Source organism: Podarcis bocagei, assembly GCF_964188305.1.
Source record: "Podarcis bocagei genome assembly, chromosome: 10".
Lineage (NCBI taxonomy): Eukaryota > Metazoa > Chordata > Lepidosauria > Squamata > Lacertidae > Podarcis > Podarcis bocagei.
Genome location: NC_138135.1, coordinates 863,639 through 890,396, shown reverse-complemented (window position 1 = coordinate 890,396; position 26,758 = coordinate 863,639). Strand labels below are relative to the sequence as shown.

Genomic DNA, 26,758 nt, shown 5'->3' with positions numbered 1-26,758 from the left:
TAAATCCTTGTATCTTATCCAAACATTAAACAATGCTTTCCTGACAATATGATTTTTGAATGCTTTATGTGCTTTGACCTTATCATACCATAAATATGCATGCCATCCAAATACGTTGTTAAAGCCTTCTAGATCCAAAATGTCTGTATTTTCAAGAAGTAGCCATTCTTTCAACCAGCAAAAAGCTGCTGATTCATAGTAAAGTTTAAAGTCTGGCAGGGCAAATCCACCTCTTTCCTTTGCATCAGTTAATATCTTAAATTTTATTCTGGGCTTCTTGCCCTGCCAGACAAATCTAGAGATATCTCTCTGCCACTTCTTGAAACAGTCCATCTTGTCCACAATTTGCAATGTCTGAAACAAAAACAACATTCTAGGCAATACATTCATTTTTATCACAGCAATACGACGCAACAGTGAAAGCTTCAAATTTGACCAAATTTCTAAATCTTTTTTCACTTCTGTCCAACATGTTTCATAATTATCTTTAAATAAGTTCCCATTTTTGGCTGTCATATTAATCCCCAAGTATTTCACTTTCTTAACCACAGTCAGGCCTGTCTCATTCTGAAACCTCTCTCTTTCAATCGGTGTTAAATTTTTTCCCTAAAACCTTAGTTTTTAGCTTGTTCAGTTTAAATCCTGCCACTTGACCAAATTCTTGAATTAATTCTAAAACCCTTTTAGTACTAGATTCTGGCTCCTGTAACGTCAATACTAAGTCATCTGCAAAAGCTCTCAGTTTGTACTGTTTGGCTCCGACCTGTATACCTTTAACCAACCAGTCCCTTCTAATCATATTCAGCAGAACCTCCAGGACCGATATGAAAAGCAGTGGGGAGATTGGGCACCCCTGTCGTGTCCCTTTTTCTATCGTAAATTCTTCCGTCACCACATTATTTACAATTAATTTAGCCTTTTGTTCAGAGTATATTGCACCTATACCATTTTCAAAACCTTGGCCTACCCCCATCCCCTGTAGGTTCTTCTTCATGAAACTCCAAGAGATGTTGTCAAAAGCTTTCTCCGCATCCACAAATATCAGAACTGCTTTAGTGTTTATATTCACTTCTAGTTTTTCCAAAATATCAATTATGTTCCTCAAATTATCAGACAAGTGTCTTCCCGGGAGAAAGCCCGCTTGGTCTTTATGAATCTCTTCCATCAATACAAAGAGCTTCAGTTTCAATGCAAGCCTTAGAAGACATCATCGGACTCACACAGGGGAGAAACCATTTAAATGCATGAAGTGCGGAAAAAGCTTCAGTCAAAGGGGAAATCTTAGAAAACCTCAGCAGACACACAGGGAAGAAACCATTTAAATGGAGTTTGGAAGGAGCTTCAGTCCGAGTGGAACCCTTGATTTACATCAACAAACTCCCACATGAGAGAAACCCTTTAAATGTCAAGTAGACAGAGGTTCAGTCCTAGTGGAAGTCCTACATCCACAGACTCATGGACAGGAAGAACTTTAACAGTTGACACCCTACAAACCCATCAACCCTCAAAGAGGAGAAGCTGTTTAAAGGGAAAGATTGCAGAAAGTGCTTTAGTTATAATGGAGTGTTTAAGGAACATCTAAGGACTCAGAGGGGAGAACCCATTTAGATGTATGGAGTGTGGGACATGTTCCTTTCAGAGTCCACTCTTTTGTTCACAGCAATGAACTCAGTAGAAAATCCATTTTAAAAGCATGTCATGTATTTGAGGTTCTGCTGTTTATATGTAAATCTGTATAGTAATGAAATAATGAAGGCAACGTCTCACTCTAGTGAGTATAATTTTAGATGTAAGGTACCTTTTGATAGTGAGGTGGAGTTGGTGAATCTGGATTTCTGGGATGCTAATTTGCCTGGAAGCAGCTGGCAGAAAGCTTTTCTTCGTGAAGCCCCTGCAGATTTCGAGTTGCTGACTTCACTCCCAGACGACAGGAAGCGAAAGTCGCACATCCATTGCCCTGTGTCCTTCCAGCCCCTTTCCTCCCTTGCTCCCTTCTGCCGGTTTGTGTGCCTGTTTTGGATATCCTGTGTGCTGTATTTTTCTATTGCTGAAACTGGATTTGCTCTCAGGAGCTACGTTTTGTGCCTCACTGGGGACCCAGTGAGAACTGTATGCTTTGAAAGCTCAGTAAAGTATAACTGAAGAAGTCCTGCTGCCTCTGTGTGCGTTTTTGACCTCAGTGTGGGACTTGCTCTGCACGTGGCCCCTACCCTGCTGCTACTTGGCCCATGCCCTGGAGTTGCTCTACTCAAGCATGCAAGACGGTTTTTGCACCAAACTCTGTCATCCCCCCACCCCATGATCTCCAAGCACTGCTTCTTCACCCAAACTTCATCCCTGCCTCCTAAGCATTCTGAAGAAAACTGATAATACTGTAAGTTAATGGGTGATTTCCCCCCAAGCCTAATTGCAAGAGGGGAACGGAGGGGCTGCAGGGACCAGGGAAGTCTCCTGATGGGCCCATCTTCACTCTTGAACCCCATGGGGCAACCCCAGAGCTCCTCCTTATTCTGGGGTTTGGGGAAGGTAGTATTTTTCCATAGTCCCAGAAGTTTTTATTCAGTCATGCTGCTAGGGAGTTTTCCTACCAGAGGGCCACAGATCATATTGCTATCATACTGATTTTACTGTTGTTTCTGCTTTTGCTGTCATGGAACAGCTGGGTGCCAGGGGGGGGGAAGTTGGGGGACCTACAAGGGAAGAAGGCGTAGATCCTGGGGACTGGTGGGGGGTTGGCAGTGAGCAGAAAGAGGGGGGAAAGGGAGCAGAACAGGAGGGGAGGTGTTGGAAGCTGAGGAGGAAACAGGGTTTGGTGAGCAGGAAGAGGCTGGGGCAGAGAGCAGTTTAGGCTCAGAGAGGGGAGAGGAGGGGGCCAGGAGACCCAGAGGAGGCCGGCTGCTGAAGCATCCAGGGAGACCCCCCCCCTCCTGCTGCGACCAGCTCCCCTCTCCCCTGGTCTCCCAGAGCACACTTGTTGTTGTTGTTTAGTCGTTTAGTTGTATCCGACTCTTCGTGACCCCATGGACATGCCGCTAGCCTCAAGAACACCATCCAACCATCTCATTCTCTGTCGTCCCCTTCTCCTTGTGCCCTCCATCTTTCCCAACATCAGGGTCTTTTCCAGGGAGTCTTCTCTTCTCATGAGGTGGCCCAGAGCACACAGAGAAATCCAATTCAGACCCATGAGCCTGTACATTATATTAACGGGCGTAGGGTTTTTTTGTCCCAACATGCATCACTTTAATCTCCTTGACAATGAACTGTATTTTCGGCCCATTCAGCCCGTTTGGAGAAGTCCCTTTGGAGCTCCTTGCAATCTCTCTTTATTTGCTCCGGTTGGCTGGACTCCTCCCTTTATTCCGCTGGGACCCGCAGGGCTCAGCCCGACGAGCTGGGGGACTGAGCAGCCTCGCACCTAGATTTTTCTATAACACCCCCCTCCCAAAGAAAGGCTCAACATCCACGCCCATGGGGGCCTGTGGCCAGCCCAGACCCTGGAGCATCTGCATCTCTGCCCCAGCTTGAAACGTGAGGAGGGGAAGTTAGGGGTTGCAGTGCTGGCGAACCTTATCTCCCCCTCCCCGTCCAGACAGAGGAATGGCCTTGTGGGGTTGGACAAGAGAGTCCCATCTGTGTGGTGTGGAGGGGGCAGTGCGGGGGCTTCTAACTGTAAAGTAGGGAGGGCCCTCCTGAGTCATCTAGTTGAACCCCCAGCATAGCAGGAATCTCAGCTAAGCATCACAGGAAGGGGTCCATCCAAGCTCCCCCCACCCCACCCAAGGAACGCACTCTCCCCACTGGCTGTGCTGTACTGCCCTCTCAATGGCCCCTCCTGGCACACTTTCCTGTGGCCAAAGACTCTTCCCCAGGGAGGGCATCTGAACAAGAGACCACCCCCCTGTAGGGTGCTGTGTTGATGCCCGCCAGGCGGAGGAAAAGCAAAGCAGCTGCGCATTGGCACCGAGGGCTCCCAGACTTCAGCCAGTGCCCTCCAGGTGTTCTGAGTGCAGGCATCGTGCTGGCTGGCACTGAGGGGAACTGCAGGCCAACCTGCCTCGGGGGCACCTGCGTGGAGATGGCGGTGCCAGGGAGAAGAGCAGCAGGTTCAGCCAGAGGCTCCTAAAGGCTCTGCCCAGTTTCTTGGCGTGGAAGATGTGACCAGCCAGCAGGGGCTGGGGCTGCAGCAGGGGGCTGGCCCCTGTTACCCAAGGTAAAGGACCCCTGGATGGTCAAGTCCAGCCAAAGGCGACTATGGGGACTTACTTCTGAGTAAGCGTGCATCAGATGGAACGGCGTAGGGGTTACTCCTAAGTAAGCGTGCATCAGGCAGGGCTGCAGAGTGGTGCTTCCAGTTTGCACATCTCATGGGATTTAATGTCTTGCCATTATAAACGCACGGGGATAAGTGCATTTATAGAGACACATTTCCACAAAACACCCAAACTCCGGCATGTAGCCGCAGGTGATACAATAGGAGCCTTTCTGCAAATGGCCTTTGCAACACAACTCACTGGGTGGTTACAAAGTAGACACATTTGCCTCTTTGCAACGTTGCCCCGTTTCCTCAATTAATCCACCCATTTCAGTAAAATCTGAGCTGAAATAGTAAGGAGAGCAAAACAGCAGCCCTGTCTGACCCCCGTCAGCCCCCAGACTCCCTCAGTCACGTGGCAGGAGATTCATCCTGAGCCCCCCCCCCCTGAGATGGGTACGACATCCTGGATGATCGATATGATCAATTGGTGATCCACATGATCCAAACAGACTTGTCCAAAGAGCAGATCTCTAGGCCTGAATGAAAGGGGTCTGCGGTGATGGATTCTGGAGTCAAGAAATCCTCCCTTTCCAGTGATCTCTCAGGCTGGCCAGGAAAAGGCAGCGAGCAGGAATCGTCAGGCATCCCGATGGACAGACAGACCTGTCATGTTGCCAAAACACGAACTCGGAGTCTGATCTGATTTAAATGCAGAACTCATTTTGTGACTTCGCTGTTGGATTGTCGGGATCAGCCCCTCCCCCCTCTCCTGATCCCCAGAAGGAAGACCGGGGGGGGTTTCCTCTCCTTCTCCCCCCCCACTCGCTCAACACTTTCCCTCCCCTCCCGGCACATCCTTCTCTCATCCCGCCCACACAATCCCAAATCACACCCCCAATACATTGCTCCTCCTCCTCCTCCTCCTCCTCCTCCTCCTCCAATCCTGCTTCGCTCCGGAAATAAGGGGGGAGCCCCCCTCCCAACCTGCCTGCTTCTCCCGCAAGTGGAGCGTCCACTCCGGATTGCTGCTCTGCGGCGTATCTTGGGGGGGGGAGGACGGGAAGAGGAGGATCCCCGCCCAACGTGGATGTTGCAGGAAAGTGTTACGGAAGGGGGGGGCATGTCTTCTTCACTACAATATATTTGCTCAATTTCTCTAGGACTCCATCACCCCTCCCCTGTCCTCCATAATCTCTCAAGTAATCCAGTCAAAATCACTCTGCCAAACCCTTCCTCCAGGCGATGCCAGGTGACAGACTATGCAAACATGGACCATTGCCTTCTCAGGATGTGCTTATCTGCGCATATCTCCAGCTCTGCATATTCCCCCCTCCCTCCTCCATATGTTAATCTGTGTAACCCAACCTCTCCTTAATGTATTCATGATGTAACTGGGATGTATTTTGCACTGTATTCTGGGACATGGAGGGAGTTTCAAAAGTTCATGTCACCCCTTTCTGGCTGTTCAATTTCGCCTTGAACCTGTTGCGCAATAAACTTGGATCTTCTGCAGTTTGCTCCTGCGTCCGGCTGAGCTCATTTTCTTCCGCAGGGACCCACAGACTTAGTCCGATGAGCTGGGTGGCAGAGTAACCCCGCACCCAGATTTTTCCGTAACAGTTGGCGCCCAACGTGGGGCTTGCGGTTCTCCCGAGCTGCTGACTGGGGGCCCCGAAATCTTCAGCCGGCTCCAGGCCATTTTGCCTGGGAAGATCCTTTTGGACCCCCAGCCATCTTCTGGGCGGTAATCGAAAGCCCTAGGAGTTCAGCCGGGGAGCAAAAGAGGGATTCAGCCGGCTTATTCATCGATCCCGGGATCAACGTTGAAGACGCGTGAGTATAGGAAAAGAAATCCAGTGCACTGGTGGGAAGGGGGTGGAATCTCCTGGCAACTGAATTCTCTGCCCTCCTCTCTATCGCTCCTTCTTGCCTTTCTCTTGGTCCGGTTAGTGAGAGAGACCGTGGACCGCTGCTCAACCCGAAAGGGGGGTTCTGAGCTCTATCTCTTTTCCTTAAAATCTCCAGCCAGCCGCACCAATTGGGAGCCCGAAAGTAAGACGGAGAGACCCGACTTGAAAGACAGCCGACTCTCCGCAACGGGCATCCCAGTTGAAAGCAAGGGGTTGGAGCTCTCTTTCCGAACTTCCCGAGCGTCCTTGCTAGGGGGCAGGAAGTGGTCTGGCTTTCTATCCCAATCCCAGCCGCACTAGTCGGTGCCACGTAACCGTGCGTGAGCCCGCTTCCAAAAGCAAGGGGGATTTTCAGTTCGAAATTCTATCCAGGGACCACCCGATCTGGCACCCCATGGCGCGGGCGTCCAGTAGGGCCCCTTTTCCTGAGATGTGACGATAGGTAGGAGGTTGCCAGGAGGGATAGCCCATGAGGAATTGGGCAGGACCGGCAGAGTGGAAAGAGACCCCAGGTTATAGGAAATAAGGAAATAAGGAAATAGGAAATAAGGAAATAGGAAATGAACGCAAGGAACCGGATAGCTAGAGCTCTCTAAAACCCACTAAGGAAGTTGCCAGGCAACTAGAAGCCCCTTCTCCTCTTTACTATACGTCCATGTACTAAGCATACCAAACCCCTAGACATACCAATCCTAATCAACCCCTCTCTTCCCCCTTCTCTATCCCAGACACCCCCCCCCAAAAAAAAGGAAAAAGCAAAAAAAGCAACAACAGCAACGCATGCATCTATAAAGGGGTACCCAGTCGACCAAGCGTTATGAGCCCTACCAGTTTGATTAACTGGTGGTGTGTTTGAAGAGGCAAGGAGGCTCATAAAACCATGTGGGACCTTCCTACTAATTTCACTTAATGAAGCCAAAGGTAGTGGCCCAACTCCTTGCAATAACCAACTAAAGGATGAGAATATATATGTTTACATGTCGTCTGTTATGTGTGTTGTGTGTTAATACATATATGAGAATATGTATGTTTACATGTTGTCTGTTATGTGTGTTGTCTGTTCCTTCTGTCTCTGGCAGACTGCCTTTCTTAAGTGTGCATAGTTTAAACTGCAAGCTTGCTTCAAAATTTAAATCTAAGGAAGCCATGCTGGATCTTAGCAGTCCTAAATAAGACAAAAATTGAGAATGAAGTGTGCGAATGTTTATCCCACCTCTTGCTTTGCCCCAACTTTTGAGATTGTGAGTCTACAGTCTTATTTTGGAAGGTGCTGATAACCTAATGTTTCTGCTGCAAAAGCCTAGTTGAGCCAACTGCTCTCTCAAGCTAAAATGCAGTGTATGTACTTCATTAAGCATATGCCTATAAAAGTATGGTGTTCATTCTAAGAAAAAATATTTGAGTCCAGTTTTAACTTTGATTTGGTTGGACAGAAGAGTTATTGTAAAGCTCCTGATATCAGTCTCTATAAGACTTCATGGCCTCTTTTGTTAGAAAATGCCCCCCTCCCCCTTGTTTCACTCTGCCTCTTTCAGTTGTTTTCTCCCTTCTTACTTCTGTGCCAGGTAAATTTACTCCCGAGTAAGCTTCCTTTAAAGGAAACTGCAAAGAGGGGGGGGCATAGATTAGGCTTACTATTCCTCTGCAAGTTCAAGGAAAATTGTCACTTTTGTATTCCTTTTAAATCAAATCTATGGCTGTTTTAACTATGCTTTATAAGAGATCCTCTCCCTATCTTAGGAAAAATGTTCACTTCAATATTCCTTTAAAGATAATTTCTATAGGAACTTGCACTCTCTAGTCTAAGGAAGTAAACTCTCACTCAAACTAGCTTCAAGATCTGCTAAAAGGGTTCTGTATAGAATTGGGTACTTTTATTTTCCTCTTCCTTAGTACATGATAGGCGCATGGCTTGTGATCTCTTCTCCAGTTGTGTCTGTGTACATAAGTATGTGTGTGTTTCTGGTAGAACAAATCTTGCTATGAACCCTGTATTTTAGGGTTGGACTAGATGACCCCAGGGTCCCTTTCAACTCTCCCAATTTGTGGCTGTGTGGAAGGCCATGTGTCTGCAAGCATTGGAGGGTAATTCTTAAATTCTGGTGACGTGATGGAGTTGAAATTGAACCTAGCTTTGCTCTTTAGTTTTAAAAGGTGAGAGGTGAAGCCCAACTGGTAATATCAAGCATTTAAGTGATTACAGTATTTATCATTTTGTCTACTATTAAAAAAAAAAAATCAAACTTAAAAGTCTATTAAAAGTTTAAGCACATAAAAATTCATATAGTTAAGTAGAATTAGCCTTGACCATGACTGAGAATGTTAAAAAAATTAAGTAAAAAATCCCATGAATTCTAACTCTCTGGCCATTTTTACTCATAAATAAGAGAGCGGTTGATTGTTCCGCGAATGGCCAGAGGGATATTAGCCCTTTCCTGTACATAAAGGAAGCAGTCTCGTTTGCTTGGGCTGAATGGTGAATACTTGAATTGCTGAGTTTCTCTTTTTTGTTTTAAAATCTAACCCTATTTTTAAAATCTACTCCTTACCTGGCCATTTTTACTCATAAATAAGAGAGCGGTTGATTGTTCCGCGAATGACCAGATAAAATGACCAATAATGATAGCCCTTTCCTGTACATAAAGGAAGCACTCCTTTGCTTGGGCTGAATGGTGAATACTTGAATTGCTGAGTTTCTCTTTTTTGTTTTAAAATCTAACCCTATTTTAAAAATCTACTCCTTACCTTTCCCTTCCTTATTCTAATTGAGCCAAAAGATGCAACATTTACAATGGTATAAAAGGTTTGCTGAGGCATGAACTCTGCACATGCACAGAGGCTAGATCAGCTTACAAGAGAGAGAGAGAGAGAGAGAGAAAGGAGGGGGGGAGAGAGAAGGTTTGGAGAGCCTGAAACCTATACAAATTTCCTTATGTAAAACTTGGAACCATTGAGGAAAATCACCCTTAATGTGTTTTGCTCCAGGGGCTACTTAATACAAAAGAGTGAAGTACTGGACATGCCAAATTCTTTTCACAGGTAAATATCAAAGCACTCCCACTGTGAGTTCCTCTCTTGAGTAGTCCCCCCCCCCATGGGATTTAAATTTTATAACAGTTTTTTGTGTGTGTGTGTGTGTGTGTGTGTGTGTGTGTGTATGCCTATGCATTTTAGGAACAGCATTTCCTGACAGACCTCTCACATAAAATAATTTTCCCTTTCAACAGGTGTGTATATGCCTATGCATTTTAGGAACAGCATTTCCTGACAGACCGCTCACATGAAATAATTTTCCCTTTTAACAGAGTGTCCTTTCTTTTCTCCCACAGCACAAATGATAATGAGGGGATGCAAACAGTGATTTAAATACTCTATAAAAAGTAATTGCATTTGTTTTTCTTTTTGTTTTCTTCCCTTAAAGCCAAACAGTCACTTTCTTTCTGTTCAGCAAAACAAGTCTGAATCCCTGCTATATTAGTTGATTTCCATCTATCTCTTTGTGGCTTTGACATTTTTTTTAGGTTACAAATAATTTGTTTTCGTTTATTAAGTTCATTTTATCAGTTCTTCCATTATATATATGAAATTAATCGAAGCACAACCAAACATTGTTTGTGGAATGGTATTTGTTTACCTTTTTGCCTGAGCATTTCTTATTAATTCTGTCATTTTGGCTAGTGCAAGTTATTTGCACAACTTTAAAATTGCCATTCATTTTTTCTTGGTATTAACTCATTTCCCAGTATTAACATTACAGCTGATGATGTCACATCAAGAAACACTATTTTATTTTCATTTGGGATGTTAGAATGCCAAAGCAGATTACTTCAGGTTACTTATTAATTGTGTGTTTTAGCATTTATTTATTTGGTTCCTCATAGGTCATTTTGTGTGTGTGTTTTACTTTGGGGACATGTTCATCACATGTTGAAAGTCAGTTTCATGAAGTTCTTTTATCAAATAGCACATGGTGGATTTAAAGTTTTCCCCCATGGTTTTCCCATTTTTTTTTCAGTCTAGTAGTAATCTCCGTGGTTTTGATAATATATTTAATAATAATTCTTTTCTAAATCTGATGTCTTTGTGTCAAGTTTGTTTTCATCTGACTGGTAATCTAATTTTTTGCTTTCTTTTGTATTTTTTTAACCTTTGTATTTTTTACAGTTCTCTTTCTATACATGTGTAGTAATTTTTATTTTATAATATGAAAAGAACAACAACAACAAAAACTAAGTGAAGGAAAGCAAACAAACTTAGCAGATAATAACAGTAATTATGTGGAAATGTGATAATAATATTGAAATGAATAAAATGCTTAATGTGCTAAGATTGTTATTATTTGCAGCTTCCCATGGAAACTGGAGGACATCCTTTTTGCCTTTTGCCCCTTCCTTGTCTGTGTTTTTAAGTCCCCAAAACCCTGCCCCCTTACAGGATATCGCGTCTACAGATGTGCAATGATGAAAAGCAGCAACAACCCCTCAACTCAGTTCTTCCATCATCACAAGACACCAGAGTTTCCAAGTGCCCACAGCTATCTTTTTCAAAGGATATAGACTGCCAGGGGAGTGGGCCTGACAAAGGGGGGTGGAGTTGACTTGCAAGGACATCTTTTCACTTGAACCTCAAGCCTCTGTGCTCCAGGATTCAAAAGATACATGCGTAAAAGATCACAATTGTGCAACTGATATTTAATTAGTTTGTTTTGTATTAAGTGTTATTATGTAGGAATGTTGAAATGTGTCTGACAGTGTGTTATTTCCACAAGGGGGGTATTTTTGTGTGTAATTTTTATGTTTAATGTCTTATTGCTTGCACACCAATTCTCATGCATTTTATACTTTCTGATAGCTCACACTATTGTGTAGTCCAATGTTTAGATAACCACATTTCATTGTCCCACCTGGCACTCTGCCAACTTTCCCTATCCATTTTAAAATGTGCTAAAACTTGCTTTACCAAGGAGAAGCTTATAAGATACATGAAGGTGCACATGCTTTCGTTTAGCAGGAATGATCCCTTATAGAGTTAAATTGACTTATTTGGACAAAGTGCCCTTTTAAGAACGGTTTTCCTTTAACAGACTGGTTTGAAAGGTTGAGAACCATGGGCACATAAATTCAAAGTGGACTCAGTTTGAATTGGGCAAGTGTATCCAGGCTGCAATTAGCTTTTTGGTCCTTAAAGTGCAAAGTGATCAACTTCCCAGGACTACAAGACCAGAGCCTGTAATAATAATAAGAAATCCCATGGATTTTGGCCAAGGCAAAGACATTTCTCTCAGGACGTGTCCGAAACCTGTGCCAGCTGTGGTGGGTGCCAGGCTACATGATAAATATGAAAGCCCTAAGTGGATTCACCAGGGATTGCCACTACTGCGACACCATGCCGATGTGAGACCACAGAAAAGCTACCTTGACACCTGAGAACACACAAATGGCGGGGGGGGGGGGAGCAAACTGCACTTTTCAGTCAGTAGTGGACCTTCCTGCTAAAATGTAAAGCATACACCACTATTGAAAATGTTTCTCCCAAGAGCTAGGGTGCCACAAGTAATTTAGTAACAAAATACAACAGATGTTCTTTTATATAATACCCTATATGCAGCTACCTGCACTGCTATACTTGCAAATGACCGTAAGAGGCATGGCTTGCAAGTCCCTTTCAGGTTTGCATAAAGCCACACATCCCATTCACCGAGATTTAGGGTGCGGAGAAAAGATTTGCAAGTTCTTACAGAACTTTAATGCAAATCTATCTCCGAATGGGGGACTGTTACGGAAGGGGGGGGCATGTCTTCTTCACTACAATATATTTGCTCAATTTCTCTAGGACTCCATCACCCCTCCCCTGTCCTCCATAATCTCTCAAGTAATCCAGTCAAAATCACTCTGCCAAACCCTTCCTCCAGGCGATGCCAGGTGACAGACTATGCAAACATGGACCATTGCCTTCTCAGGATGTGCTTATCTGCGCATATCTCCAGCTCTGCATATTCCCCCCTCCCTCCTCCATATGTTAATCTGTGTAACCCAACCTCTCCTTAATGTATTCATGATGTAACTGGGATGTATTTTGCACTGTATTCTGGGACATGGAGGGAGTTTCAAAAGTTCATGTCACCCCTTTCTGGCTGTTCAATTTCGCCTTGAACCTGTTGCGCAATAAACTTGGATCTTCTGCAGTTTGCTCCTGCGTCCGGCTGAGCTCATTTTCTTCCGCACGGACCTACGGACTTAGTCCGATGAGCTGGGTGGCAGAGTAACCCCGCACCCAGATTTTTCAGTAACAAAAGAAATGAGAATCGGAGCGAGGACAAAGAGGTAAAGGGGTCGCGGGGGGGGGGCGGAGAGAGAAGAGGACCCAGAGACCCCTCCAGCTCCCCCAAGCGCCTTCCGTGGGGCCTGGATCCCGGCACGCGTGCTGCGAAGGGGCGGAGATGGGGCGCCCACCCACGAGGACTCCCTGGGGCGCGGAGAAGCGGGCCAGAAAAGGGTTAAGGGGTACGGGAGGCGCCTGGATAGAGACCCCCCTGTCCCTCCCTTGCTCCTGTCGGGGGGGCCGGGAATGGAGAGGTGTGGCGCGCAGGGCGAGGGGTGACCCGAGCCAAGGGGGCCTTTGGGTGCAGGGGAGACTCCGGGAGAGAGGGAGGGGGTCGAGGAATGGGGGGAGGGAGGGGAGCATCCCTGGGTCAGAGAAGGGCAGCGGGGGGGGGGGGAGATAGGAAGACCAGTCTTTGGGGAGAAGTCTCCATCGTGGCGCCCGCTGAGAATATCCGGAGCGCTGGGGGCTCCGCGCAAAGAGAGGTGGGCCACGAAAGGGTTAACGGGCACGAGGGATAGAGACCCCCCTGTCCCTCCCCGGCTCGTCTTGGGGGGCCCCTCCGGCTGGAGAGATGGGGGCGCAGCACGTGGGGGGAGTGGTGCCAAGGAAGCCTCTGGATGCAGGGGAGACTCCGGGAGAGAGGGAGGGGGTCGAGGAAGTGGGGGGAGGAGGGAAGGCAGCATTGGCAGGGGGGGAGATAGGAAGACCAGTCTTGGGGGGGGTCTCCATCGTGCCTTCCTTGGGGAATCTCCGGAGGGGCCGCCTTGGCTTCTCCCTCCCGCCCAGGAATGCCCCCCTTCAAGGCGACCAGAGAGGGATCCCTGGAAAGTGGGGGTCCTGTCCCCCCACCCCTATTTTCCTGCAATCTCCATCCTCCTTCCACCCCATAATCGCCTGCCCTGTCCAGACACAGCCATCCTGCCCAGTCCAACCACTGGTCCCCTGGAGAGGAGAGGAAATCCCGAGAGGAAGAGGGGAGGGGGGAGGCCTTCTCAGAAGCGGCTCTTTGTTTCCGCAATCCCACCCAGGAAGCAGCCAGAAACCTTTTCCTCTCTCTCAGGCTGCCATCTTTATTGTCTTTTCCGCTGAGGATGAGGATAATGTACACCTGTCCTCAGAAACAGGGGTGCAGAGTCCATGGAATGGCGCTCAGGATTGATACAGAAGTTGCACCTCAAAAGCATTTCTGTTCCTCTCATTCTTTGTAGGCAATGTCAGAGTGACTGACAAGCTGAGATACAACCTATCAGCATCCGATGACAGCGACTGCATGAATCTTCCCAGTCAAAGGACCCATTTTCATGATAGACAGTGCCTGTGGCTGGAGGCTCTACACACCGGGTGTGCCTGTGCAGGCCAAAGACTGCCAGTATTAGCACAGGTGAGGTTTGTGACCCCCCCAAATTTACAGACTGTGTGTGAATGAGAGTTTGTGGGTGGGATTATAGTTTATGGCAACCCTGTGATTTTCTCCACCCATAACATTTCGTAAGCTAATATTGCAGTACGAATTCCAAAATAACTACAAAAAATCACAAGATGATAATAATAGTACACTGGTACCTCGGGTTAAGAACTGAATTCGTTCTGCAGCTCTGTTCTTAATCTGAAACTGTTCTTAACCTGAAGCACCACTTTAGCTAATGGGGCCTCCTGCTGCCCAAGACAGGTGTTGATCATCATGTGAGCTGGGCACAGGTGGGCTGAAGCGAGCTACTGCCATTCCTGTGGAGCCTCCTTTTATTGACACAAGTATGCAAGCCAGGCAAATACATTTTTGGGCTGTGACCTTTACATCTTCCGTCCCAAAATCGTGGGGTGGTACAAAGCTATTTTGGCACCTGTTCCACAGCGTCATTTCCCCCTTGCTCAATGTATGATGAATGGAGACAAACGTCTCATGGAAAAGGGTTACAGACAGGACACCGCAAACTGCTGAGATCGCAAAAGGTCAGGCAGAGGTGGAACGATGTACAGACAGCTGTGGCTTGTCGGGGGGGGGGGTTGCCCTGCACGCCAAGGTCACGCGTGCAGGCAGATTGTGGCTGCCTGCTGGTGGAAAGTGTCTCCCTCCGGACCCCACTGTCCACTCCGCAATATCCCTACACACCAGAGCAGGATTTCTGTTCTCATCCTGAAGCAAAGTTCTTAACCCAAGGTACTATTTCTGGGTTAGCAGAGTCTGTAACCTGAAGCGCCTGTAACCCGAGGCACCACTCTAGATGTTATACTATTAGTATCTTCCCCAAGCCACTCTGGGCAGCTTACAGTACATATAGGTAAAGGTAAAGGGACCCCTGACTGGAAGGTCCAGTTGCGGGAAACTCTGGGGTTGCGGCACTCATCTCGCTTTATTGGCCGAGGGAGCCGGTGTACAGCTTCCGGGTCGTGTGGCCAGCAGAACTAAGCGCTTCTGGCGAATCAGAGCAGAGCACGGAAACGCCGTTTACCTTCCCGCCAGAGCGGTACCTATTTATCTACTTGCTCTTTGATGTGCTTTCGAACTGCTAGGTTGGCAGGAGCAGGGACCAAGCAACGGGAGCTCACCCTGTCGCAGGGATTTGAACCGCCGACCTTCTGATCAGCAAGTCCTAAGTTCTGGGGTTTAACCCACAACGCTACCCGCGTCCCTACAGTACATATACAAGACAGTAAAATATCCAAAAATTAAAAACCTCCTGATACAGCTGTCTTCTAAATGTCAGATAGTTGCCTGTTTCCTTGCCCTCTGAAGGGAGGGCATTCCATGGGGCAGGAGGCCCTCTGCCTGGTTCCCTGGAACTTCACTTCTAACTGCAAGGGAACCAGCAGAAGACTCTCGGAGGCGGACCTCCCTGTCCAGACGGAGCGATGGGGGTGAAGATGCTCCTTCAGGTCCACAGGGCCGAGGCTGAGGAGGGCTTTAGGTTGCAGATCTTGCTCCTCCATAATGATTGATGTATAGATAGCAGAGTAGGAGAAAACACTCAGAGGCAGGGGAAAAAAATCAGCTGAGAAATTTATTACTGAAGACAGATAAGCATGACAGGACCCAAAAAATAGCAAAAATGTAACTCACAGTAAAACCCTGACTTAGCAAACCAAAACAGCACTCAAGTAAGAAACAGACAAGTAGAGTAGAGTAATATCAGAATATGAAGTGGGAGCAGGCACATTTCAATACTGCAATTTATATATAATTCAAAGTCAGAGTAATCCTGGGACTAGATAACAAGCCTCCAGGTGTACGTGCCCCATCTGCCCTTCTCTTTCCTCTTCCGCACGGGCAGAATCTGCCTTCTGGACTGTGGGAATCACGGTTGTTCTCCTCCACTCCATCCACCAGGGCTTGACTTCAGGTGCAGCAGAATTCCCCACCCAGCCCATCAACGATTTGAGACCCATCAGCTTTCCTCACCTGGTTTAGCCGGCTGGTAGAAGCCATTGCTTGAACCCCTGTTGCATGCTGACAGCTTCTGGAAGCCACAGGTGAGAGCTGAGTGCAGGGTGGGCACCAAGGGTGGAAAAATGACCCCAGGAGGTGCAGGACATGCCCCCCACCAAAGGAACTACTTATCCCCAACACCCCATGAGATCTAGATTCAGGTAGGTAGCCGTGTTGGTCTGACACAGTTGAAATAAAACATTTAAAAATAGTCCAGTAGCACCTTAGAGACCAACTAAGATTGTTCTAGGTATAAGCTTTGGTGTGCATGCACAATTCTTCAGATACACTGACACAGATGTCACCAGACCCTTGTATATCGTGGGAGGGTGGGGTGGGGTTTTTCTCAGAAGGGTACTCCAACTACCATCTCCCACTATATGAAGAACTGTGAATGCACACAAAAGCTTATATCTAGAACCTAAGGTGCAGCTGGACTATTTTTTTACTTTTTTACTTCAACTGTGTCAGACCAATATGTCTACCTACCATGAAGAACAGTTATCTCCTTGCCTTGAATATCCTGCCTTTCAGATTAGGATAGTCCTCTGTCAGAAGACAAGCACAGGATCAGGCAGCACATCATCATTATAAAGAACCTTTGGGGTGGGTGTTTCCGTCTGGGATTCCCATGGGCCATCTGCTTTCCTTCTGCTTCTTCTGCTCTCTCCATGCAATGTGAGGCATTTCGACGGAGGTCCATCTCCAAGAACAGGAGCTTCCCTGAGCACCCATTCAGCTGACCCCAAGCACCAAGCCTTGTCACTAGTTCTCTGACTGACCCAGACCACAGTCCCTGGAAGAGATGTAGGCCTGGGTCTCCCAAAATAATCCATATGGACCTCCTGAGGTCAGTGGGACTGTGCAGGTGATTCATGAAGATCTAGAGGTGTAAACGGGGGCAACCACTTGATTTGAAAGGCAGTCCCACAGGACAACAGTATTCCAAGATCATGCTGTGTTATTAAAGATGATTGAGGATCTTGAAAGGTTCCTGATGCATTACTACCATTTGACATCATACCATTTTCATTTCCTAAAAATTGGGAACATAGGTAGGACATGGGAGAATGTCAGAGATGTTGAAATAAGAGAAGGTGCTAATGGCGGTTGATGTGTTCTCTTTCCCTTTGTTCTCTTCCTTGAAACCCAAACAGGATTTGCTTTCTGCCCACTCCGAAAAAGGTGATGGAGAAGACAGAATTGCGGGGGACAGGGCACCTTTCGTTTCATTAGGAATAACCATTAAAATGTGTGAAATGTGGAATATGCATCACTGAATGAGCACACATAGTTCACATCAATGAACACAAAAAGGAAAGAAGCCATTCAAAGGTATATAGTGCGGAAAGAGCTTCTCTTTCAACTCAAAACTTAGAACACACCAGCGGACTCACACAGAGAGAAAACGTTTTAAGTGCAGGGAGTGTGGGAAGAATTTCAGTCAGAGTGGAAACCTTAAATTGCACAAAGGAACTCACACAGGGGGGAAACCATATGAATGTATGGTGTGTGGAAAGAACATTAATAATAGTGGAAGCCTTAGAAGATATCAACGGACTCACACAGGGGAGAAAACGTTTAAATGCATGGAGTGTGGAAAGAGCTTCAGTCAGAGTGCACAACTTAGATCACATCAATGGACTCACACAGGGGAGAAACCATATAAATGTATTGAGTGTGGAAAGAGCTTTAGTGATAGTGGAAGCCTTAGAAAACATCAACGGACTCACACAGGGGAGAAACCATTTAAATGTATTGAGTGTGGAAAGAGCTTCAGTCGGAGTGGAAACCTTAGAAATCATCAACAGACTCACACAGGGGAGAAACCATTTGAATGCATGGAGTGTGGAAAGAGCTTTAGTGAAAATGGAAGACTTAGGAACCATCAATGGACTCACACAGGCGAGAAACCATTTAAATGCATGGAGTGTGGAAAGGAATTCAGTCAGAGTGAAGATCTTAGAAGACATCAACGGACTCACACAGGGGAGAAACCATTTAAATGCATGGAGTGTGGAAAGGAATTCAGTCAGAGTGGAAGCCTAAGAACACATCAACAGGCTCACACAGGGGAGAAACCATTTAAATGTATCGCGTGTGGAAAGAGCTTCAGTCGGAGTGGAATCCTTAGAACACATCAACTGACTCACACAGGGGAGAAACCATTTAAATGCATGGAGTGTGGAAAGAGCTTCAGTCAGAGTGGAGACCTTAGAAATCATCAACGGACTCACACAGGGGAGAAACCATTTGAATGTATGGAGTGTGGAAAGAGCTTTAGTAACAGAGGATGCCTTAGAGCACATCAACGGACTCACACAGGGGAGAAACCATTTAAATGTATCGAGTGTGGAAAGAGCTTTAGTGAAAATGGAAGCCTTAGGAAACATCAATGGACTCACACAGGGGAGAAACCATTTCAATGTATGGAGTGTGGAAAGAGCTTTAGTAACAGAGGATGCCTTAGAACACATCAACGCACTCACACAGGGGAGAAACCATTTAAATGTATCGAGTGTGGAAAGAGCTTCAGTCAGAGTGGAAACCTTAGAACACATCAACGGACTCACACAGGGGAGAAACCATTTAAATGCATGGAGTGTGGAAAGAGCTTTAGTAACAGAGGATTCCTTAGAACACATCAACGGACTCACACAGGGGAGAAACCATTTGAATGCATGGAGTGTGGAAAGAGTTTTAGTAATCGTGGAAGCCTTAGATCACATCAATGGACTCACACAGGCGAGAAACCATATAAATGTATCGAGTGTGGAAAGAGCTTTAGTGATATTGGAAGCCTTAGAACACATCAATGGACTCACACAGGCGAGAAACCATTTAAATGCATGGAGTGTGGAAAGGAATTCAGTCAGAGTGGAGATCTTAGAAGACATCAATGGACTCACACAGGGGAGAAACCATATAAATGTATAGAGTGCGGAAAGAGCTTTAGTGATCGTGGAAGCCTTAGATCACATCAACGGACTCACACAGGGGAGAAACCATATAAATGTCTGGAGTGTGGAAAGAGTTTTAGTGATCGTGGAAGCCTTAGATCACATCAATGGACTCACACAGGCGAGAAACCATTTAAATGCATGGAGTGTGGAAAGGAATTCAGTCAGAGTGGAGATCTTAGAAGACATCAATGGACTCACACAGGGGAGAAACCATATAAATGTATAGAGTGCGGAAAGAGCTTTAGTGATCGTGGAAGCCTTAGATCACATCAACGGACTCACACAGGGGAGAAACCATTTAAATGTATCGAGTGTGGAAAGAGCTTTAGTGAAAATGGAAGCCTTAGGAAACATCAATGGACTCACACAGGGGAGAAACCATTTCAATGTATGGAGTGTGGAAAGAGCTTTAGTAACAGAGGATGCCTTAGAACACATCAACGCACTCACACAGGGGAGAAACCATTTAAATGTATCGAGTGTGGAAAGAGCTTCAGTCAGAGTGGAAACCTTAGAACACATCAACGGACTCACACAGGGGAGAAACCATTTAAATGCATGGAGTGTGGAAAGAGCTTTAGTAACAGAGGATTCCTTAGAACACATCAACGGACTCACACAGGGGAGAAACCATTTAAATGCATGGAGTGTGGAAAGGAATTCAGTCAGAGTGGAGATCTTAGAAGACATCAATGGACTCACACAGGGGAGAAACCATATAAATGTATAGAGTGCGGAAAGAGCTTTAGTGATCGTGGAAGCCTTAGATCACATCAACGGACTCACACAGGGGAGAAACCATATAAATGTCTGGAGTGTGGAAAGAGTTTTAGTGATCGTGGAAGCCTTGGATCACATCAATGGACTCACACAGGCGAGAAACCATTTAAATGCATGGAGTGTGGAAAGGAATTCAGTCAGAGTGGAGATCTTAGAAGACATCAATGGACTCACACAGGGGAGAAACCATATAAATGTATAGAGTGCGGAAAGAGCTTTAGTGAAAATGGAAAGCTTAGGAACCATCAACGGACTCACACAGGGGAGAAACCATATAAATGTATAGAGTGCGGAAAGAGCTTCAGTGATAGTGGATGTCTTAGAAGACATCAACGGACTCACACAGGGGAGAAACCATTTCAATGTATGGAGTATGGAAACAGCTTTAGTAACAGAGGATGCCTTAGAACACATGAACGGACTCACACAGGGGAGAAACCAGATACCGTATTTTTCGCCCCATAGGACGCACCTAGTTTTTTTTCGGGGGGAAAATAAAGAACATGGTGCGCAAGGCTTGTGGACATCTGCCCGAAGCACGGGGTGGGCTCTGCAGCATGCCCCATGATTCGGGCTGCAGGCTGCCGCCTGCAAGCCTTGCGAACCCGGTGGGAGCTGCCGCTGGGCGCGCGAGGCTTGCGGATAGCTTCCTGAAGCCTGGAGAGCGAGAGGGGTCGGTGCACACAGATGCCTCTCGCTCTCCAGGCTTCAGTGAAAGCCTGCATTCGCCCCATAGGACGCACACACATTTCCCCTTCATTTTTGGAGGGGGAAAATGTGTCCTATAGGGCGAAAAATACGGTAAATGTATTGAGTGTGGAAAGAGGTTTAGTAATAGTGGAAGCCTTAGAAATCATCAACGACTCACACAGGGGAGAAACCATTTAAATGTATCGAGTGTGGAAAGAGCTTTAGTGAAAATGGAAGCCTTAGAACACATCAGCGGACTCACACACGGGAGAAACCATTTAAGGGTATGGACTGTAGAAGGAGCTTCAGTCAGAGTGGAACCCTTGATTTATGTCAACAGACTCACACAAAAGACAAACCATATAACCGTATTTTTCACTCTATAAGACTTAACAGACCACAAGACGTACCTAGTTTTTGGAGGACGAAAACAAGAAAAAAAATATTCTGCATCCCAGAAGCAAGAGGGATTGCTGCGCAGCAAAAGTAGCAATCCCTCTTGCTGTTCTGGCTTCTGGGATAGCTGCACAGCCTGCATTCGCTCCATAAGACGCACACACATTTCCCCTTACTTTTTAGGAGGGAAAAAGTGAGTCTTATAGAGCAAAAAATACGGTAAAATCAGGAAAGTACTCTTAGTGGAAGTTCAAATTCAACAGACTTATGGACAGGAAGAACTTTAAGAGTTGAAACCCTTCAGACCATCAACAAACTCAGAAGAGAAGCAGTTTAAATGAAAAGACTGCAAAAAGTGCTTTCTTTATAATGGAGTATTTAAGGAACAGGGACACGGGTGGCACTGTGGGTTAAACCACAGAGCCTAGGACTTGCCGATCAGAAGGTCGGTGGTTCGAATCCCCACAACGTGGTGAGCTCCCGTTGCTCGGTCACTGTTCCTGCCGACCTAGCAGTTTGAAATCATGTCAAATTGCAAGTAGATAAATAGGTACCGCTCTGATGGGAAGGTAAACGGCGCTTCTATGCGCTGCTCTGGTTCGCCAGAAGCGGCTTAGTCCTGCTGGCCACATGACCCAGAAGCTGTAGCCCGGCTCCCTCGGCCAATAAAGTGAGATGAGCACCGCAACCCCAGAGTCGTCTTTGACTGGACCTAATGGTCAGGGGTCCCTTTACCTTTACCTTTATTTAAGGAACATCTAGGGACTCTCACATGGGAGAACCCATTTAGATGTATGGAGTGTGGGACGTCTTCCTCTCAGAGTCCACTCTGAGCAATGAACTCAGCAGGAAATCATTCCTACAAGCATGAGGTATATGTGAAGTTCTGGTGTTTATATATAAAAAATTACTTCCAGTAGCACCTTAAAGACCAACTAGGTTAGTTCTTGGTATGAGCTTTCGTGTGCATGTGTATCTGAAGAAGTGTGCATGCACACGAAAGCTCATACCAAGAACTAACCTAGTTGGTCTTTAAGGTGCTACTGGAAGGAATTTTTTTTGTTTTGACTATGGCAGACCAACACGGCTGCCTATCTGTAACTGGTGTTTATATGTAAAACTATAATAATGAAATCAGGCAACATCTCACAATGGTGAGTATAATTTTAGATTAAAGTACCTTTGGTTTTTGGACTATTTTGAAATAAATCTGAACACTACGGTGGAGAAAAGAACAATCTGGGACGCAAGTAAAGCTGTAATGAGAGGGTTTCTGATTCAACAGAACACAATAAAGAGAAAATTCTGGAATGGAAAAAAGGAAAAAATCTTAGAGAAAATAAGTGAAGGAGAGAAAAAGTTGAGAACCAAACCAAAGTCAAAAGAGGTGTTAAGAGAAATTAAATTCCATCAAGCACAATACTCGAAATTGATTAATCAAGAGATAGAATGGAAAATTAAACAAATGAAGCAGAGATCGTTTGAGTCAGCAAACAAATGTGGAAAGTTGCTAGCTTGGTAGTTGAAAAAAAGACAAAAGTTAAATACGGTTACAAATTTAGAGATCCAAGGAAAAATAGTTCAGAAACCAGAAGAAATAAGGAAGTGCTTCCACAGATACTTTAAAGATCTTTATGCACAGGGGCCTCAGAAAGAATCGGAAATAGACCAATTTTTGAGGACGAATGGACTATCTAAAATAAGTCAAGACAAAAGATCAATTCTCAACAGCAAAATAACTCAACAGGAAATTGAAGGTGCCATTCAAAATATGCAACTTGGCAAATCTCCAGGCCCGGATGGACTTACCTCCAAATATTATAAGACCCTGAAGGACTTTTTGATACAACCGTTGTTGGAGGTTTGCAACCAGATTATGGAGGGGAAGAGGGCACCGGAAACGTGGAAAGAAGCATTCATCACATTGATACCCAAGTCAGAAACGGAAAAGACCCAGCTTAAGAACTACCGTCCCATCTCACTCCTGAATGTGGATTACAAAATATTTGCAGACATTTTAGCAAGTAGATTTAAAAAAGTATTAAATGAAGTAATTCACAAGGACCAAGCAGGCTTTCTCCCTGGTAGACACATGTCTGACAACACCAGGAACATTATTGACATATTGGAGCTTCTGCGAATCAGGAATACAAGGGCGGCTTTAATCTTTATTGATGCGGAGAAAGCATTTGACAACATTTCTTGGATGTTTATGAAGAAAAATTTGAAAGGGATGGGAGTGGGACGGGGGTTTGAAAATGGATTAGAAGCAATCTATTCAGAACAAAAAGCCAAACTGATAGTGAACAATGTGGTGTCGGAGGAACTCAAAATTGAAAAAGGGACACGACAGGGGTGCCCCCTATCTCCTCTGTTATTTATTTCTGTCCTGGAGGTATTGCTGAACATGATTAGGGAGGACCGGTTGGTGCAGGGTATAGTGGTCGGAGCAAAACAGTACAAATTGAAAGCCTTTGCAGATGACCTAGTCTTGACATTACAGGAGCCAGAATCTAGCACAAAAAGAGTTCTTGAACTTATCTTGGAGTTTGGTCGGGTGGCGGGATTCAAGCTAAACAAACAAAAAACTAAGGTTTTGGTCAAAAATTTGACACCTACAGAGATAGAGGGGTATCAGAAAGAAACAGAGCTAAGTGTGGTTAAAAAAGTGAAGTACCTGGGGGTGTTTTTGTCCACCAAAAACTTAAATTTATTCAAAGACAACTATGAAAAATGTTGGTTGGAAATTAAAAAGGATTTGGATATTTGGTCAAGATTGAAACTTACCTTGTCAGGTCGAATTGCAGCTATAAAGATGTGTGTTTTGCCGAAAATGTTATTTCTATTTCAAACCCTACAGGTCGTGGACAGAATGGAATGTTTTGGAAAATGGCAGAAGGATATATCTAGGTTTGTCTGGCAGGGCAAAAAGCCCCGAATAAAATTTAAAATACTAACTGACTCAAAAGAAAGAGGGGGGTTTGCCCTGCTGGATTTAAGGTTATATTATGAAGCTGCAGCCTTCTGCTGGTTGAAGGATTGGTTTTTGTTGGAGAACACCGATGTCCTAGATGTGGAAGGGTTTGACAATGCTTATGGTTGGCATGCATACTTGTGGTATGACAAGGCAAAGGTTCACAAATTGTTTAAAAACCATATTGTCAGAAAATCAATTTTTGCCGTCTGGATGAAGTATAAGGATTTACTAGAAAGTAAGACCCCGAGGTGGTTATCACCAGTGGAAGCCAAGGTTTCCAAAAAAAGGCCCAATATGGAGGCCTATTGGCCAAAATATTGGGAATTAATTGAAAGAGTTGGAGATAATTGGAAGCTCCAAAGCCAAGACAAATTAAAAAGTAAGGTGCGAGATTGGTTACATTATGCTCAAATTCAAGAGGTCTTTAAAATGGATAAAAAAGTTGGTTTCCAGATGGAGAAATCGAAACTGGAGACGGAGTTATTAGAACCAAAAACTAAGGTACTTTCGAGAATGTATAACTTGCTGCTTAAATGGAATACACAGGATGAGACAGTTAAATCTGCTATGATAAAATGGGCACAGGATGTAGGACATAACATTATGTCTGCGGACTGGGAAAGGTTATGGAACACCGGTATGAAATTTACGGCATGTAGTGCCTTGAAAGAGAACATTATGAAAATGGTATACCGGTGGTACATGACCCCAGTCAAGTTGGCTAAAATATACCACCTGTCTGACAATAAGGACTTCCGGTCGGTGCCAGCGCTTAATGGCGGTCCTACCTCCGAGCTCCGGAGAAGGACTGCTTCGCAAGTTCGGGTCTTACCCGCTACGGCGAGCGGGGGACCCCTAAAATCCCAGGCGCTGAAGCCTGAGAACAAGGAGACTCGGTGGGCACCTTCGCGCCCCCCCGGTACCGTGAAAGAGCCTTTTTAAAGGCTACGGATCGACATCGGGAGAGAGCGCGGTGCTGAGAGTCGCTACCCAGCCTGCGAAGTGAAGCCGCGTCGCCATAAGCGGAGAGCGCCGATTTCTTCCTGAAAAGAAAATCTGGACTGAATCCCCGTGAGTAAGAGCTGGAAAATAATCGGGACCCTTTTAAAATTTAAGAAATTGGGCTAAAAACGGGAAGAATTAAGTAAAGGAAGTCTGCCTCCCCCCGACTGTATGAAAGTGAAAGCAACGGAACTCTAAACTTGTATCCGTTTAAACCTGCTTTTTGATCATCTAAACCGGACATTTAGACTTTTGATCTCCCCTCTAGCAAGCAGGGCAGAGGGGAGGTGAATCTGACCAATAACTGCATGATTTATTTGGAGGAAAAAACCTCTGCTGTCTCACCTATTTGAAAGTATGAAACGGTCTGCCTCTTTAGTACACTGAACTGACTTCTTCCTGTGAAGTGACACTTTGATACAAAGTTTCCACAGTGCCGGATTACTGTATACTATAAGAAGAAACAGTAGAAATTGGGCAACTGTGGCAATCTGAAGTTATCTGAAGTTATAAGTTTTTAACAACATTGACTTTGACTGTGTTAATCTTCTTTTTATTTACATCCTGGACTGTCTCCTTTGTCTTTGTACTTGGAAATCTCGTCCTATGGCCATTTTGATTTGCTCCCTCTAGAGGACAAAGTAAAACTTGACGGCCTAAGACAGTGGAACTTTCCAAGGGAGAATAATCCCGTGGGAATTGACCTTGACATGAGTGGCCCACAAGAAGAGATAGTCACAAGAGCCAAGATTAAGCAACAACAACAACAACAGCAGCTGCAGCAGCAACAGGCAAAGAAAAGAGGCTCATTTTCAGGCGCAACAGCCGGATCAGCAGGAACAACAGGACAAGACAAAGGAGCAGCCGTTTCTATGGAAGCTGTGACAGAGGCCTTGCTCAAGATAAACCAATCTCTGGAGTCTTTGACAAAACAGACTTCAGAGAACACACAAAAATTAACAGAAATATCAGCAAGATTAAACCAGAATACAGAATCTATAAACAAATTGGTCGAGGAAAACGTCACCATGCGCCAAATTGCCGAAGAGGCAAAAGCCGCTGCCGGAGAGACGCAGGAGAAATTAGAGCCACTTGCCAAGAAGGTCTACGAGCATGATGCAACTTTGGCCTTGTGGGAGTTACAGAGGAAAGAGAGAAATTTAAAATTAAGACTGCTTCCGGAGAATGAAAGAGACAACCTTGTGGAATATTTGACTCGGGAGTTTGTGGATTGCTGGGACCTCGGGGAAGACGATTTTAAAATTACGACTGCCTTTAGACTGGGTAAAAAGCAAGATAGAAAGACACCGAGAGACTGTTTGATTACACTCAGATCCAAGGAGGAAAGAGATAAAATATTAGGACTACACTTTGAAAAGGCCTTGCAAATTGGAAACTCAGCTGTACAGATCTTTAAAGACATCCCAAAATACATTTTGGATTTAAGGAACTTCTACAAGGATTTGGTTCTTTTGTTAAAGAAAAATTCTATCCGGTTTAGGTGGGAGTTCCCACAAGGATTGTCATTTGACTACAAGGCAAAGAAAGTGAAAATCAAGACAATTCAAGAGAAAGATAAATTTTTGGCAAGATATCAGGAGGACCTACAGAAGGGGACTGTGGACGTACTTGCAGAACAGAGGAGAGCACTGGATATTCTGAATCTTTCGTTTGGACAAAAACCACCACCATCAGAAGAAGAGCAACAACTTGGAGCTGTTGGAGGAGTCTTAAGAAAATAACAAGATGGCTTTGCAATTCCTTAGTTGGAATTGTAATGGACTGAATGGGCCTTTGAAGAGAAGACAAGTATTTCACATTTTGAATAGAGAACAACTGGATTTGATATGTCTACAAGAAACTCACATAACTAGAGCCCACAGGAGACTACTCACAAACAAAAGGCTAGGACAAGAATTTATTTCATCAGACAAAGTTAAGAAGAGAGGAGTGGTAATATATGTGAAGGAGAAATGGGCCCCAAAAATGATATTTAAAGATGAACAAGGGAGATATCTGGCTGTGGAGATACAAGTA

General features: G+C 45.3%; 1 protein-coding gene across 2 annotated transcripts in view; it reads left to right on the top strand.

The window, feature by feature from the left end:
• Positions 1-26,758, top strand: part of LOC308595559 (uncharacterized protein) — a 149,389-nt gene that overhangs the window by 41,694 nt on the left and 80,937 nt on the right. Inside the window, exons 4-6 of one of the 2 annotated variants that reach the window (XM_081209909.1) lie at positions 13,698-13,870; positions 15,815-15,957; positions 17,071-17,248. The gene's annotated coding sequence lies outside the window, so the exon portion shown is untranslated. Of the gene's footprint in view, positions 1-1,113; positions 2,165-13,697; positions 13,871-15,814; positions 15,958-17,070; positions 17,249-26,758 lie in introns of those variants that run through there. The other variant, XR_014012087.1, reaches the window with a different exon arrangement.